The sequence below is a fragment of the Equus quagga genome, chromosome 21 (assembly GCF_021613505.1).
Source record: "Equus quagga isolate Etosha38 chromosome 21, UCLA_HA_Equagga_1.0, whole genome shotgun sequence".
Lineage (NCBI taxonomy): Eukaryota > Metazoa > Chordata > Mammalia > Perissodactyla > Equidae > Equus > Equus quagga.
Genome location: NC_060287.1, coordinates 21,480,542 through 21,495,871, shown reverse-complemented (window position 1 = coordinate 21,495,871; position 15,330 = coordinate 21,480,542). Strand labels below are relative to the sequence as shown.

Below are 15,330 nucleotides of genomic sequence, written 5' to 3'. Positions count from 1 at the left end.
CAAGCAATAAACCTTTTCTTCATCCACTTCAGCCTTGGGTATGATTTTTGGCTCCACACTCATCAAGAAATGAATCCACTGAGTTCAGTTAGATGACCAATATAGAAAGTACAAACTGATGATGTCTTTCCTCCATCAGCCCTTTGGTTGCAAATGCTATTTATCTTTTTATTTTACAAGAATCCAGCAACATTTGCAAATCTTAAAATGGATAGTCAATTTGAACTGGACTGAATCATGACATTTGTAATGTATGCAAATCTACCATGACGCATATAACACTGGTTAAGAAGTTAATGAGCAATAGTGACCTGACCTAAGGCTTCAGGGAGAAGCTTTACAAGTTTAAAAAGCATTGTCATGGCACCGCACATATTGAGATTAATTTCGAGCTCTGTCTCCAGCTAGGAGGTTATCCTTCCTGCTCAAGTAATTCAGAATCCCTTGATCCTCACCTTATCCCGCACAGTGAAGACATATGCAGAGCCTTCTCGCATGCCACAGACAACAATTCCCAAGGTTAATGAGCAAAGACTGAGCACCATCTGTGACTTTTCAGAGCAGATTGCTTTGTGTGACAACCAGGCCAAGCCAGAACTGTATGCTTAGTTTCATGAGTTAAAGGGTATCAGGGTTTCTTTACTGAAAAGGACTTGGGACATTAATCAGAACCTATCAATGTTTTGTAGTTGTGAGGACCCTGTTGTGAAGATTACATCATGGGATCTGAAGTCACACTGACTAGATAAAGAAACGTAGTCAAGATGGGAAGGGGGGGTTAGGGGTAGGAGAGGAAGAGGAGTGGGCACATCATTAAGAGATCCTAATTTTTGTTTTATTACAAGGATTAATACACTGTGAAAAATAACTAATGAAATAAACAAAAGAGGGTCATGAATGAGCTGCTTTGATTTATGGCAAAACAACTGTAATAGATAAAATTAGCAGAAATATCCTTGATAGATCTTATTACAATAACATAATAACTACATGCTGAAATGAAAAATCTTAGACTAGTTGGAGAATAGATACCTGCAAGCAATTATTTCCTAGGATGTAACGTCATAAAAGAAAGGAAATTTGATTGAGCTAATTAGATAAAGACACATTGTTGAAAAAAAGTTAGTCTCTATTTTTTTGTTTTAATGAATTTCACTGAAAGTTCACAGTTTGACATGTGAGAAAAGTCCAAACTCACTGTTAAGGATCTCCTTTCTAACACTCTTTCTTCATCCTTTCTGCCAAGGTGTATCATTATTGCATTGCTTTTAGGCAAATTTTGAAACTGGATGGGGTAATAATCTTGTTAGTATGTCAAAATCTTGAAATTACTTAAACTTCTAAAATTGGAGACAACTGAAACCCTAAATAACTTTTTAAAATACTTTCTTTTACTGTTTTTTTCATGCATTATAAAATAGAAAGTATATGAGAGAATATCCTGCGTAGACATAAAAGGCTGTTTTATCTGAAAATTCACCAACATAAATATTGTATAAACCATGAAAATAATATGAATTTGTTTGCTCTCTAGATTTCTCTTGAATTACTTGTAATCAACAAGTATTGGACTTTACATAATTACAAATAAACATTTTGTCTTTCTTCTTCTAAGAAAAGTGGAAGACTGTTTCAGTTCCTTAACTGAAATAGATACAGACATTGCAGGCCAGTATACATGGATATGCATATAATGAGAGACATGGGGTGACTTGCTCAGTCTTTTTAGACATGGGTTATTCTACCTGTATTATGCTTTAGTTGGAGAACTTATATATCAATATATGGCATACAGTTATGCCTATGCATTAAAATAAATGGAGATATTGCTACGTGCAAAACACTAGAGTGTTTTAAATACATTAAATTGTCTAATCCACATAGCAATCTAAGCTAAATGATGTTATATCACTGGCATATACTTTTAGAAATGTCCCTAGGGGCCAGCCTGGTGGCATAGTTGTTAGGTTTGTGCACTCTGCTTCGGTGACCCAAGGTTCATGGGTTTGGATCCTGGGTGTGGACTTACACACCATTTATCAAGCCATGCTGTGGAGGCGGCCCACATACAAAATGGAGGAAGATTGGCACAGATGTTAGCTCAAGGTCAATCTTCCTCACCAAAAATAAAAAAAGAAAGAAAGAAAAAGTCTCTAAAAGTTTGGACATTGTAGAAAATATCACAGGGATTAGTACATAATCCTAATGAGAATCAATCTCAAGACTGTTTGATTTCAATTTTATATTTTCTCTAGTATTATTTAGAATATTTATAAATTTTGTTGTTCTTTCTTATCTTTAATATCCATAAGTGTTAAAATACATTTTATGAAAATTTATGACTAACAACATAAAATTAACACCCCCTGTTTTAGATATCTAATGTAAAATCCTGTCTTGATCAATTCATTATGTTCTTTACTAAAAGGTGATAATGTATTTCAGGATTAAAGCTTAAGAAAAACATACATGGGTTTATATATAATATATAATAACTATATGTGATATAAAAAACAAAGCAAAATATTAAGTCACAAAACTGTCCAGCCAGATAGTAAAATGCATTTAATTATATAAAGTCACTATATGTATCACATGTCTATAGATGTGTAAATATATATATATATGGCTTTAAAAATTAGTAAAATAAGAGAATATTGTTCAGCAGTTATAGACAAATGTTACTCACCCAGAAATATACTTTCTTTGAAATAATTTTTTATGTTCTTTCAAAGTAGACCTTAAAAAATTGACAACAAGGTATAAAAATCCTGAGCTATAAAATTAACTTTACAATACTTTGAAATGTCTCACCCCTGATCTTCATGTCAAGTGACCATTTAAAAGATACAAATTTGATTCTTTTCTCTCCAAAATAAATCAATATAGTTATAGGACCTTACACAGAATTATTCAAAGATTTCAGATAAGTAGAGAGTTACTAGAGTACAAAATAAGATTTTAAATTTACACATGGAACTATTCTATTGGGCTTATTGACACTGTCAATAGCTAATATGAAAAACCCATTAGAAAAATAGTGTTCAATAGAAATATTGACAATAAACAAATAGGAATTATTCTGAAAAGTTTCTTGATGGTCATTTTGGGTGCTGTGGAACAAGGTAGAGAACTAAATAACGTAAAAAGCTTCTGAAAGCAATTAAAATGTAAATATTTCCCAGTAATAGTTATTGGAACTAAGACTAAGTAAACATCTTAATGTAATTTATTTTCATTTTATTATGACAAAATAATAACTATTTAGTTGTTCCTTTTTTGTCTACTAAAACTAACATCAGTCTCTAAAACATTGCCAAAAGATGATATACCCTCCTGTTACAAAGACTGGAGCTTCATTAAAGCTCTGAAATTTGATAATTTAGAGAATGAGATATTTTTTGTTGGAGTGGGTAGAGTGTGGCTATTTAACATTTTTCCAAAACATTAATAATAATGCTAATCTCAATGACTAAATAATACTATATACTGTATTTTGTTTCTAAAAAATTTTTTTATGTTAAATTTAGTACCAATTGCAAGGAGAATCAAATATTTATACTCAAGACAATGTAACATAAAATAAATTGGATTTTAAAGTATACCTGGTTATCATGGAATTTTATTCATTTTTAGAAATTCTTATAGGATCAATTAAGAAATGAAGATATAAAATGCTAACACTCATAGACTTAACATCTCTAATTTCAGCTCAAATATGCGGCTCTGTGAATATGATAATACATATATATACATGCAAAAATTTGTATTTGCTTCCTTCTGAGGGTATAACAATCATAAAATTATATATATATATATCTCATATATATTTATGTATCACAGATACACAAACACACATGTCGATATGTATGTGTATTTTATATAAATGTATGTGCATATGTAACAACAAAAAATTAGGTTAAGAATAATATAGATACAGTGGATGTGAGGATGAAAAGCCACACGTAATTCTCAAAAAATTTTAAGCATTTCTTTTAATTTTCTCCAAAAATAAATCATTACAAAAGTTTTCTCTTTAGCAATATCACCATTTTACTATAAGCTTGTTTGAATAAGGTATCTCTATAACTTTTCTTTAGCGTGTGTGAGTGTGTTCCTATAAGCATAGTCACTTTTACATCATCACCTGTAAGTTTCTGCTCATATAGGATTTTCAAACACCTTCCCTTCAATTATTTTTCCAATTCTTATTTATGATATGAAATTCAATAGCTTCAGACCTATTTGTCATCTGTCATATCTTCCTCTTCTGCCTTGAAGACTCACCGTTAGTCAACATCCATCACTTATGAAAGTGTACAAGGGAACCTTACCCTTGCTAAGGCTAGTAGACAATTTGCTCCCACCCTTCTGACTTGAAATCACTAAGAACTAAAACTGACCTTTTCTCAAAATCCTACAAGCTGAAACTGGATGACTTATATAAATATTAGAAAAATCACCTCAACAGATCATGGATAATCAATCTCAGTGCCTGCTGTTGTAAGGACCACTCAGAAAGTTCACCGGAACACCTGATGCCATCACCAGAGATGTTCAACCCATAAACCAGGAAATTCGTCAAATTGCCACTACTATCATCAGTCTACTATCTAAGGATGCTTCAAGTCCAGCATCTAAGAATTTTCTCCACTGACTGCACCCCTGAACTGAAAACTGAGTTCATATTTTGCTTCTTTGTTTCCAAAGGAAAGCCCCTCATTAAATGCTTAATTACTCGAACCACATGAAGTCCTAATTTAGATGACCTCACCCTACTTCCGCTTACACCACTGCCTCCTGAAATAAGACACAACTGTTTAACTGAACTGACCTATTCTCAGGACTAAGAGACTAATTCAACGAGATATGGAACAATCTAGCAACTCATCTTCTGGACTGTGAAATTTCTTGGGGAAGTTTCAAAGGAGGGGGCAACAAATGAAGGGAGGCAGAATATGCTACCCCTCAAAAATGCTACTTTGACGTAAGCTAAACGCATTTGGAAAGAAGCAGATAAAAGAAGTATACTTTGACTTCCTCTTTCCTTCCTTAAAGCAGGAGACAAAACTCCCATGTGAAATATGTTCTGCTTATACCAGGAGGAAAGAAGTATTCTTGTCACTAAAGACGAGAATCAAAGTCTAGAGAATTTTCATAACGAGGAGAAGCTAAAATCAGCCCAGGGTAATCTGACCTTATCATATTCCTATTGCAGGAAACCATTGGCCTCATTATTGAAATGGTTTATTAACTTCCATATGAAACTTCCTTATGGTATCTTTCCACTTACTTGTCTCTCTTTCTCTCTCTCTTTTGTTATTTAAAAATAAATTTATCTTGAGTCGTCCAGGCTAGTGTTCACGCTGAGATACTTGGAAGGAAATGCTCAGACACTTAGTTTTGCAGCACCTTCGAAGTGAGCTCCTAGGAATCAACCACCCCTTTAGTGCTGCAGTCTGAGAAGTTCATTGTTGGCTTTAGGATATTTCCTCCACCAGTGATGACATGCATTTCTCTTTTCCTCCATTAGAGCCTGTCAGGATGCAACAAATGGGGGCTCTATTTTCTTCTCTAACCTCTAATAAATGTCCAAGACTATTCATTAGTTTCAGTAAGAAATAAATAGCAGCTGAGTGTGTGGAAGTGATGGTAACAGAAATAGACCTGTGTAAATTTGAAAATAGAATTGAGAAGAATTGCTGGTTAATTTTTCTAAACAAGTCTATGTCCTTTGTTTTATGCTTGGTTTACCCACTTTTTTTATTATGTAGCGAATGAAGAACAAAGCAGATTTAATGGGACTGTTTTTCTGCTATTGTTTAATGTGCTCAAATGTAAGATAATGGTTTAAACTTATCGTCTCCTTTAACAATGCTCTAGTCATTCGAATTAACTGCCTTTAGTCTCTACGAAAATATTGGCAAGTGAATCAAGCATGTAATGGAGTTTGTCACTGAGAATGTCTTGAGTTTTGCATCATTTATCCTTCTTATTCCTTCCTCTCTTCTGCCTCTCCTACACCAATCTCCAAATAAAACAAGACTAAAAAACAAGCAAAGCAAACAAAACAATACCCCCCCCCCAAAAAAAACCCAAGAATAATTATCATGACTGCTTAAATATCATTTACAGGGAGATGGACTTAACTCAGTCCATTCAGGCTTCTATAACAAAATACCACAGACTGGGTAGCTTATAAACAGCAGGAATTTATTTATCACAATTCTGGAGCCTGGAATCTGAGATTAAGGTGTCAGCATGGTCCAGTGAGGGCCCTCTTCCAGGTTACAAACTTCTCATTGCATTCTTACATGGAAAAAGGGGCTAGGGAGCTCTCTCAGGCTTTTATTTATTTATTTATCTTTGGTGAGGAAGATTGGCCCTAAGCTTACATCTATGCCAGTCTTCCTCTATTTTTTGTATGTAGGATGCCGCCACAGCATGGCTTGATGAGCGGTGTGTAGGTCCAAGCCTGAGAATCCCCAAGCTGCCAAAGCAGAGCAGCTGAACTTAACCATTATGCCTCAAGGCCAGCCCCTCAGGCTTTTTCAATAAGGCCTTTAATCTTATTCATGAGAACAGAGCCCTCGTGACCTAATCACTTTCCAAAGGTCCCACCTCCTAATACCACTACGTTGGGCATTAGTATTTCAATATATGAATTTTGGGGAGACACAAACATTCAAACTATAGCAGTTCTGGACTTTGAAATCAGTGTCCTAAAGGAAGAGTATGTTTATTGAGAAGAAAAGATAGCTTAACCTATTTGGTGCAATAAAGATGTGGTTTTAGCAGACACAACAGAAATGGGGAATCTCCAAAACATTCCTGATTGCCATCACTGGGCGTGTGATGGTGCTACTGGCATCTAGTGGGTAGAGACCCGAGATACTGCTAAATAAGTGCCCAGGACAGCCTCCCACAACAAAAAAATCATCTGGTCCAAGATGTCAATAGTGAATGTTCAGAAACCTTGCCTTAGAAGATTAAAAGCAAGTGCAAATGGTGGAGGGTGATTTATTTCATTGTTTTTGTAGTATTTCTAATATGGGAAAAGTTGCTTTCTCATTGACAGTTCCGTTATTCATAAAATGAAAAAGAGAATTATAACCCTAGTGGTGGAATAAAAAGTATCTCTCTGTGAAATCCTATGTGCTATAATTGGAACAAGAAAAGGAACAGAATCTTCCCAGATAAAGTCAGTTTTTTTTTTTTTAAGTGAAGTCTTTCAAGCAATAAGCCTCACAAACACCCCTAAAACAGTATGGGAAACAAGCCTAATGAAATGTAGACAAGAAATCTGAACTACGGAAAAGATAGATGGATTTAAGAGGTTTTTCTGTCTAGAGGAAAATGTGTTTTATGGGTTAAGCCATTTCTAGTACTGTGAGAAGCACAGAAAGAGGCAGCTCTGAGGGCCATCTCCCCACCCTGTCATCGGAGGTTAATAATTATGCATGTGCTGAATACTCAGTCATCCTTGGCTTGGTATTAATGACTGGAATGCAGGTTTATTCATCGGCCCTAACTATTACAGTTTTTGCTCCCTTCCTCGTTCTAATCATCGACTACCAAGATACTTTAAGTTTAATGGGGAAAAGACAAATGACCAAGTCTTATTTTAACAATTCAAGCGATTTTGTGTTCTTGCTGTGCTATTGAGTCAGTTCATGCTGCTAGGAGATACTGCACAGGGTTCTTGCTCGTTGGTTTCTTATTATTATGGTGAGTGGCTTCACTGATATTACATATTGCTTATGACCAAAGTCAGTGTTAGTACACACACTGCACTTGAATTCTTAAGTGACAACAATGGTATATAACTTACAGAAAAGAGGGAGAAACCAAACAATTAAAACTATGTTTATAAGAAGCAAGATGATTTTTAATATATAAGTACAAAAGTCAAGATTTGAAACTGATTTGGGTCAACCAAGAAGAATTTAATTCTTCATATGAGGTAATGAAGAGAAAGACTTTCTCTGAGCTGATCATTATAAATTCATCACAAGTTAGAGGAGTAGAAACTACTAACTTAGGGGCTTTGGGGGCCATTTCTCAAGGAAAATTAGGAAGAAAGAATGAAACTTTAATTTTAGTGTTGATTTAATTAAAATGAATACAATAAATCCTTTAAAGAGAGTAGAGTAACTTTTCCCCCAGAAACAGTTGCATGGTTTTGTTCTTCTCCAAAGACAACAACAAATATGTGTGTATGTGTGTGTGTGAATTTTAAACACATTAGTTACCAAATTATGTTCCAATAATACATGTTATCCAATTAAACAATACATTCCCCTCTAGTGTGATCCATTCTTACCATCCTCTTATCATAACACTAGTCTATTCTTTGCTTTTCAAAATGTACAATGTGAGACTCAGAACATGAGCTTCAGTAAAAGTGACAGTAGCAAGTATAGCCTACAAGATAAAAGAAACACAATTTCATGGCAATGTGAGAATGAAATCCAATTATTTTTCTGTTATCATGTAGTTTAAATGTCTACATAGTGTTGCTAACAGAGAGAACACTAGCAGAGTAACTAATATTAGCCATACTTTTTGTTTTTTTAACTTCAAAAGCTCCTTAGAGATGGCTAGAGCACTGAGAAATGTGGTGTCAGTTCTGATAGAAATTATTTGAATTATCAAGTTACACAAAATCTGTCAAATCAGCCACATCCTCAGTCTATTCCATCAATATAGAGAGAAGAAAATAGATTGTTTTTAAACTGGATTTTTTTCATAATTTCTATATAATAAAAAATAGAGTTATAATTGGAATCTATGATAAAGAGATCGTTGCTTTGGCAAATTTGAAAAAAAAAAACATCATAATAGGTCAATATAATCCAAAATGATCAACATGATGGTAGCCTTAAAATGCCTTGGTAGTCTTGATACATCATCAAAAGCATGGTCTTTCCAAGATGGCTTATCAGACATCTCTTTATCTTTGTTCTGTAAATGTTCAAGTGCCCAACACATGTTTTACTGTTGTTCCTCAACCAAACAAGGGGAAAGCATCAGATAAAAAAAAGAGATGAGATAAAAAAAATAAAGTCATATCACTATATGGAAAATGATCCTGAGGATGTCAATTTAAAACACTTGTACCTGTGGCAGATATATGAGGTGAAGAAATCTATTCACATACTTAAAAATTTTCAAATTCTGGACTTTGTTAATCCAAAACAAGATGTTTATCTTGATTTGACACTGAATATTTCACTTGAGAAAAAGATAAAAGTGGAGCCATTTGCCACTGTTCTTAGTTCTCCATACCCATTCACATCAGAAATCAATAAAGTTGCTACATCTACAGGAAATGCATCAGAGATTAAAACAGCAGAAGAAAACAGAGGTGCCTTTGCAGAAAGAACTAATCTGATTCAGAGGATTTTGCATGATGAAATTCATGTAGACGTTTATGTATCTGTTTAGAAATAACGTCAGAGATTAATCCATTAGAAAAGAAACTGATAAAAGATTTTTCAAAATTTATTCAAAATTCCTTTGACCTTGACATTCACCAAATGCAAGAATTGTTTAAAACTGGTCGTGAAATTAAGGTATATGAAGAAACGGAGAACTTTCTAGAAACCAAAATAGCAACATTGGATCAAGTGACCAGACAGCTGCCAATGTGCAAGCAGTTATCAATGAAGTTTGTAGGACAGAAGCTCTGAGTTTGGGATCCTTTGTGGTATACACTTTCCTGCATACTTCAAGTGAAGGTTTGTTACTAAAGATGGAGTCATTGTTGCCTAAACAAGCAGAAACCAAAGAAAGTAAAAAAGTTGCTGCCTAAAAGTGTTGAATTGTGAAATTACTTTCAGTGGATTAAGGAGAAAAAGAGAAAATGATAAAACTGCATAATTTTTATATTTCTCATCATGTAATTTCTTGATCACCATATTTTGAAAGTGAATTTTAACACCAAAAATAGTTACAACAAATTTGAAAATAAAAAAATAAAGTTTTCTGTGTCTGAACCTTAAAAAAAGGTCACTATATTGAAAAGGACCATAATGTCAACACTTATTTTGTTGATGTTTTGAAATTGTGAGGAAAAAAAATCACTGAAGAAGGGACTTGTTTAACATTAAATAATTCATTAGGTAAACCTCCATCAGTTGTGATGGATTTATCTTTAAGAGCATCACTTAATTTAGTTAGGATTTTATATCTAATAACACAAGAGAACTTACTTTATCATTCCTTTTTTTTTTTCTTGATCTGTGAAGCCTTTGTGAGGATTGAAAATCGAACATATCACCAGCTCCATAAATGCATTTCCCGGCTTTCCAACTGTTTAAAAGTTATTTTAAAATAATTTATATGTCGATGGACCCATTTGCTTTTCAAAAAAGCTATTCCATGTAGTTCTTTTTAAGTAAATTTAGGTCAGACCCCATAATATTTATGTGCTTTTCTCAACTATACAATTTTATACAAAGGCTTTTTGAACCAATAGATATGTAAGAGAAGGATATTTTTAACTTACTTTTTATGCTGTCTAGTTTATTTTACAATTCCATTTTTATTGCATTTGAATTTAGAAAACAGTGTGTCCAGCTTCTATTTTGGAGTATATTATGAATTGAGCGTTAAAATATTATATTTCATTTTCTGTATCTATCAATACTTCCTGATAATTATAAAATTTCTTGATTTGCTTATTTTGATGCTATATATGTTTGTGCTTGTAAAGACATGGGTTTTTCACTTAAATAGTAGCTGTGATTTGTAGATAAACTAAATTTCCCCTTTTGCCTCATTTCGTGTTTTTATTTCTAGTATAACACTTTATATTTTCTTCCCATTGTTATAATTTGCTTCACTTTTAAATCATATATTTTTGGCCATTCTTTATTTCTAGCATTTTATTTTGTGTTAAGAATTTTATAAGGAATGAATATTTGTAACATTTTTTGACACAATCTTCATATTTTTTGCCTTTAAAATATGAAATGTAGTCTTTTTGTGTCTATTTACATATCTGCATGATTTAGTATGTCTTTTATCACCTTAGTTTCTTCTCCTACCCATATAGATCAAATATGATTCTGGGATTTTCTTATTCTGTGATATGCAAGATAGACATGCTTTTTCTCTTCTTACAATACATTAAAGTGTTTCCCACACAAACTGAACTAAAAAAAGATAAAAATTGATAAACGAATTATATTTTCCTCTCTTTTGAATTCTCAGAATGAATTAAATTGGGGTTATACTCTTTATACTTTTAAAAGTAAATCATTTACATAATATCTTCTAAGGAAAAATGTGATCATTTAGATACATATTTAATTCAAACACTGGGTTACATCTATATATTTATCAATTTTAATGCTCTAAACTATTTTCCTCTAAAATGTTCTATTCATTTGTGTGACTTCTATTGCATTTTCTGTTATTACATTATATATATAAAAAGGTGATATACTTCTCAATTCTATCATATTTTTGAATATTGTAATGTTGCCTTTACACAGTGAGAAAAATATTTCATTGTCTCCTGGCATTTATTAATAGAAGGGAGATTTTAGATATGATATCTCTCTATTTTTGTTAATATTTCTTTGCCTGGATAATTTTTGGAGTCTTTATCTTTAAAGTTCAAATATTTAATAGGGTTAGTCAATTACGCTTTTTTTTTTTAATATCTCCTCTCACTTTACTCCTTTGGAAAGGGAAAGTTTCATATTATAAAAATACTATCTAGTATATTCTCCTTAGAATTAAAATTCTTCCCATGTTCAGGCTTTCAGATTTCTTGTCTACGTCTTTTTCAGTTTCTTATTGTTTTTGGACTCTTCTCTTTTGTCCCCTGTGTTGTAAAAGTTAATTCCAAGAGGCTTGTCATTTTCCTGCGCTGTTTTGCTCAAGTACCTACATATACACATGGCGCAAAATAGACTGAAATAGTGTTAGTACTACTGCTAATAGCACTGCTTTGTAACCATGTGTCCATGGAGTTTGGGGGACAGTTTCCTAGCCTATTGATTGACGGCAGTGAGAGTGATGCTTTACACGGTCAAATACAAAACTAATCCAGACTTGAGTTGAAATGATGCAGGGTCGGCGAGCCAAAGAGTCGAAGGAAAGATTTCTTGGACTCTCAAGGTCTGGCAGTAGTGCTCTTTTATGTAGAGAATAGTGTGGAATAGCATGGGGACAGGACCCATGGGCAGGAGGAGCTGCTGCTGCAAACATGAGTTGAGAGTACGGCTAAATTTAAGGCATAGGTATGTGAGTTATCTCTTTACAAGACAAAGGAAAGAATATGTAAAAAAAAAATGTTAAAATGGTATCAGTGCAGGTGGGGTCTGGTTATTGGGTGGTCCTATAACTTAGATAAGAATCAAACTGGATTAAGTAAATGGCAGAAGCCACCACCTTAAATAGTATCTTCAGCTAAAGACAAAGGAGGATTTTGGTGGTGGGGGGGTCAGTTACATGAGGTTACCAGACAGTAAACAACTTAAGTCCTTGCCTTCCCCATTAAGAGTTTCCAGAGATAAGGCCATTCCCCCTTCCTCCTAGTGCAGACAGGGAGACACTCCCCACAGATGGAGACTTCCTCCACAAATGGAAATGTCTCTCATCAAAGGGCAAGCTAATTCCACTCCTCGGAGCCTCCTTCCCATGGCAGTTTTTAAAAGTAACCAGCCTAAAATAATCCTCATCAAGAAGAGACTTTATTCAAGAGGACAATTACAAGAGGGAGAAGAGGACTTTTGCAATAGGTGGGAGGACTATTGGAATAAAGAGAATACTCAGATCAGAACATCAGTAAGCATCTTAATGTTCAGGCAGAAACAAATTTTCTCTCATAAAGAGGAGTAACCAAGTCTAGAAAGAACCAGATGTTGAAGGGTGGGAGGAGTCGATGCCAAAATTGAATGAAATCACATGGTGTTTGTCTTTCTCTGTCTGGCTTATTTAGCTTAACATAATACCCTCAAGGTCCATCCTTGTTGTTGCAAATGGCACGATTATCTTTTTTGAGAGCACTTGTGAAATTAATGGAAAAGAACCTGTGAATGAGTGCAAAGTCCTCTAATGTCTTCAGCCTCCAGAGATTCGTGTTTTCTTGCTACACCACATTTAGCAATTCCTTAAAAAATGTGGCTGAATTCTTTTTTACCAACGTTCAACAGCATCTGCCACAGGTAAACAAGTGTTTCTCTCTTATCTCCTTTTGGAATCTCCTGTCTTTCCTTATATTTAGGCTCAATTGTCTGTCCTGCAACTTTAGCTTTCTGAAGGATTTAAGAAAAGTTAAGAATATGCAGATTTCCCTTGTTTTTTCTGTAGTTGTTTTGTACAGAAAGGAGAAATGTTCTACTCAGGTGTCTACACCCTCAAAGTCCAGCTCATTTATTCTCTTATTTTCTTTAACTAATAGATTTTATTTTTAGAGCAGTTTTATGTTTACCGAAAAACTGAGTGAAAAGCACAGAGTTACTGTATACCACACCCCCACCCATCACATGTTCTCCCCTATTATTAACATCTTGCATTAGTGTGGTACATTTGCTAAAATGAGTCAATGTTGATACATTATTATTAAATAAAGCCCATAGTTTACATTAGGGTACACTGTTTGTGTTGTACATTCTATAGGTTTTGACAGATGTATAATGGCGTTTATCCACCATTATAGTAGATACAGAATAATTTCACTGCTCTAATGATCCCCTGTGCCCAACCTGTTCTTTCCTCTCTCCTTCCCTCCCACTAAACTCCTGGCAACCACTGATCTTTCTACTGTTTCCATAGTTTTACTTTTTCCAGAATGTCTTATTGTTGGAATTACACAGTATGTAGCCTTTTCAGGTTGACTTCTTTCACTTAGCAATATGTACTTAAGATTCTTCCATGTCTTTTCGTTATTCCTCCGTGTCTTTTCATGACTCATTTCTTTTTATTGCTTAATTATACTTCATTATTTAGATGTACCACAATTTGTTTATACATTCACCCATGGAAGGACATCTTGAGTGCTTCCAAGTTTTGGCAATTTGGAATAAGTTGTTATAAACTTCCCTGTGCATATTTTTTTTTTGTGAACATAAGCTTTCAACTCCTGTGGGTAAATATCAAAGAGTGTGATTGCTGAATCATATAGTGAGTATATATTTAGTTTTGAAAGAAATTGTCAAACTGTCTTCCAAAGTGTCTGAATTATTTTACATTCCCACCAGCAAATATTGGGAGTTCTGGTTGCTGCACATCCTCACTAGCATTTGGTGGTATCAGTTTTAGATTTTGGCCATTCTAATAAGTGGGTAGTGGAGTATTATTGTTTTTTAATTTGTCATTTCTTAATGACACATGACGTTGAGCTTCATATGCTTATTTGCCATTTGTATATCTTCTTTGGTGGAGTTTTTGTTCAAATCTTTTGGCATTTTTTATTCAGGTTCTTTGTTTTCTTATAGGTGAGCTTTAACAGTTCATATACTTAGATAATAGTCCTTTATCAGATATGTGCTTTGCAAATAATTTTTTCCAGCCTGTGGCTGGTGTTGTTATCCTCTTAAGAGTGTCTTTCATAGAGCAGAATTTTTAAATTTTAATGAAGTCTCACATGTTTTCTTTCATTGATTGTGCTTTTAGTGTTGTTATCTAAAAGTCCTTGCCAAACACAAGGTCACTTAGATTTTCTCCGATATTATTTTTTAAGAGTTTTATAGTTTTGTGTGTTATGTTTAGGTCAATAAACCATTTTGAGCTAATTTTTGTGAAAGTTGTAAGGTCTCTGTCTAGATTCATTTTTTTTGCACGTGGATGTCCACTTGTTCCAGTACCACTTGTTGAGAAGACTATCCTTTCTTCATTGGATTGCCTTTGCTCCTTTGCAAAGATTAGTTGACAATATTTGTGTGGGTCTATTTCTGGAGTCTCTATTATCTTCCATTGATCTCTTTGTCTATTCTTTCACCAATACTACACTGTCCTGATTATCTTTATAGAGAGTCTCAATTGAAGTCATGTTGTTCTGGGTCTTTTTCTTCTCGATATAAATTATAGAATCACTTTGTCAATATCCACAAAATATGTTAGTTGGATTTTGATGGTATTGCTTTGAATTTATAGATCAAGTTGGGAAAAACTAACATTTTAATGATACTGAGATTTCCTACCCATGTACCTAGAATGTTTCTCCATTTATTTAATTCTTTATTTCTTTCTTCAGAGTTTTGTAGTTTTTCCTCACATAGATTTGTCTTTTTCAGATTTATACCTAAATATTTTATTTTTTGGTGTTAATGTAAATAGTATTGTGTTTTTAATTTCAAATTCCAGTTTTACATT

The 15,330-nt window shown here is 33.7% G+C and overlaps 1 pseudogene; it reads left to right on the top strand.

Moving 5' to 3' along the window:
* The first annotated feature begins 8,869 nt into the window (after positions 1-8,869).
* On the top strand, positions 8,870-9,814 carry LOC124231301 (39S ribosomal protein L1, mitochondrial-like; annotated as a pseudogene).
* Positions 9,815-15,330: the final 5,516 nt, after the last annotated feature.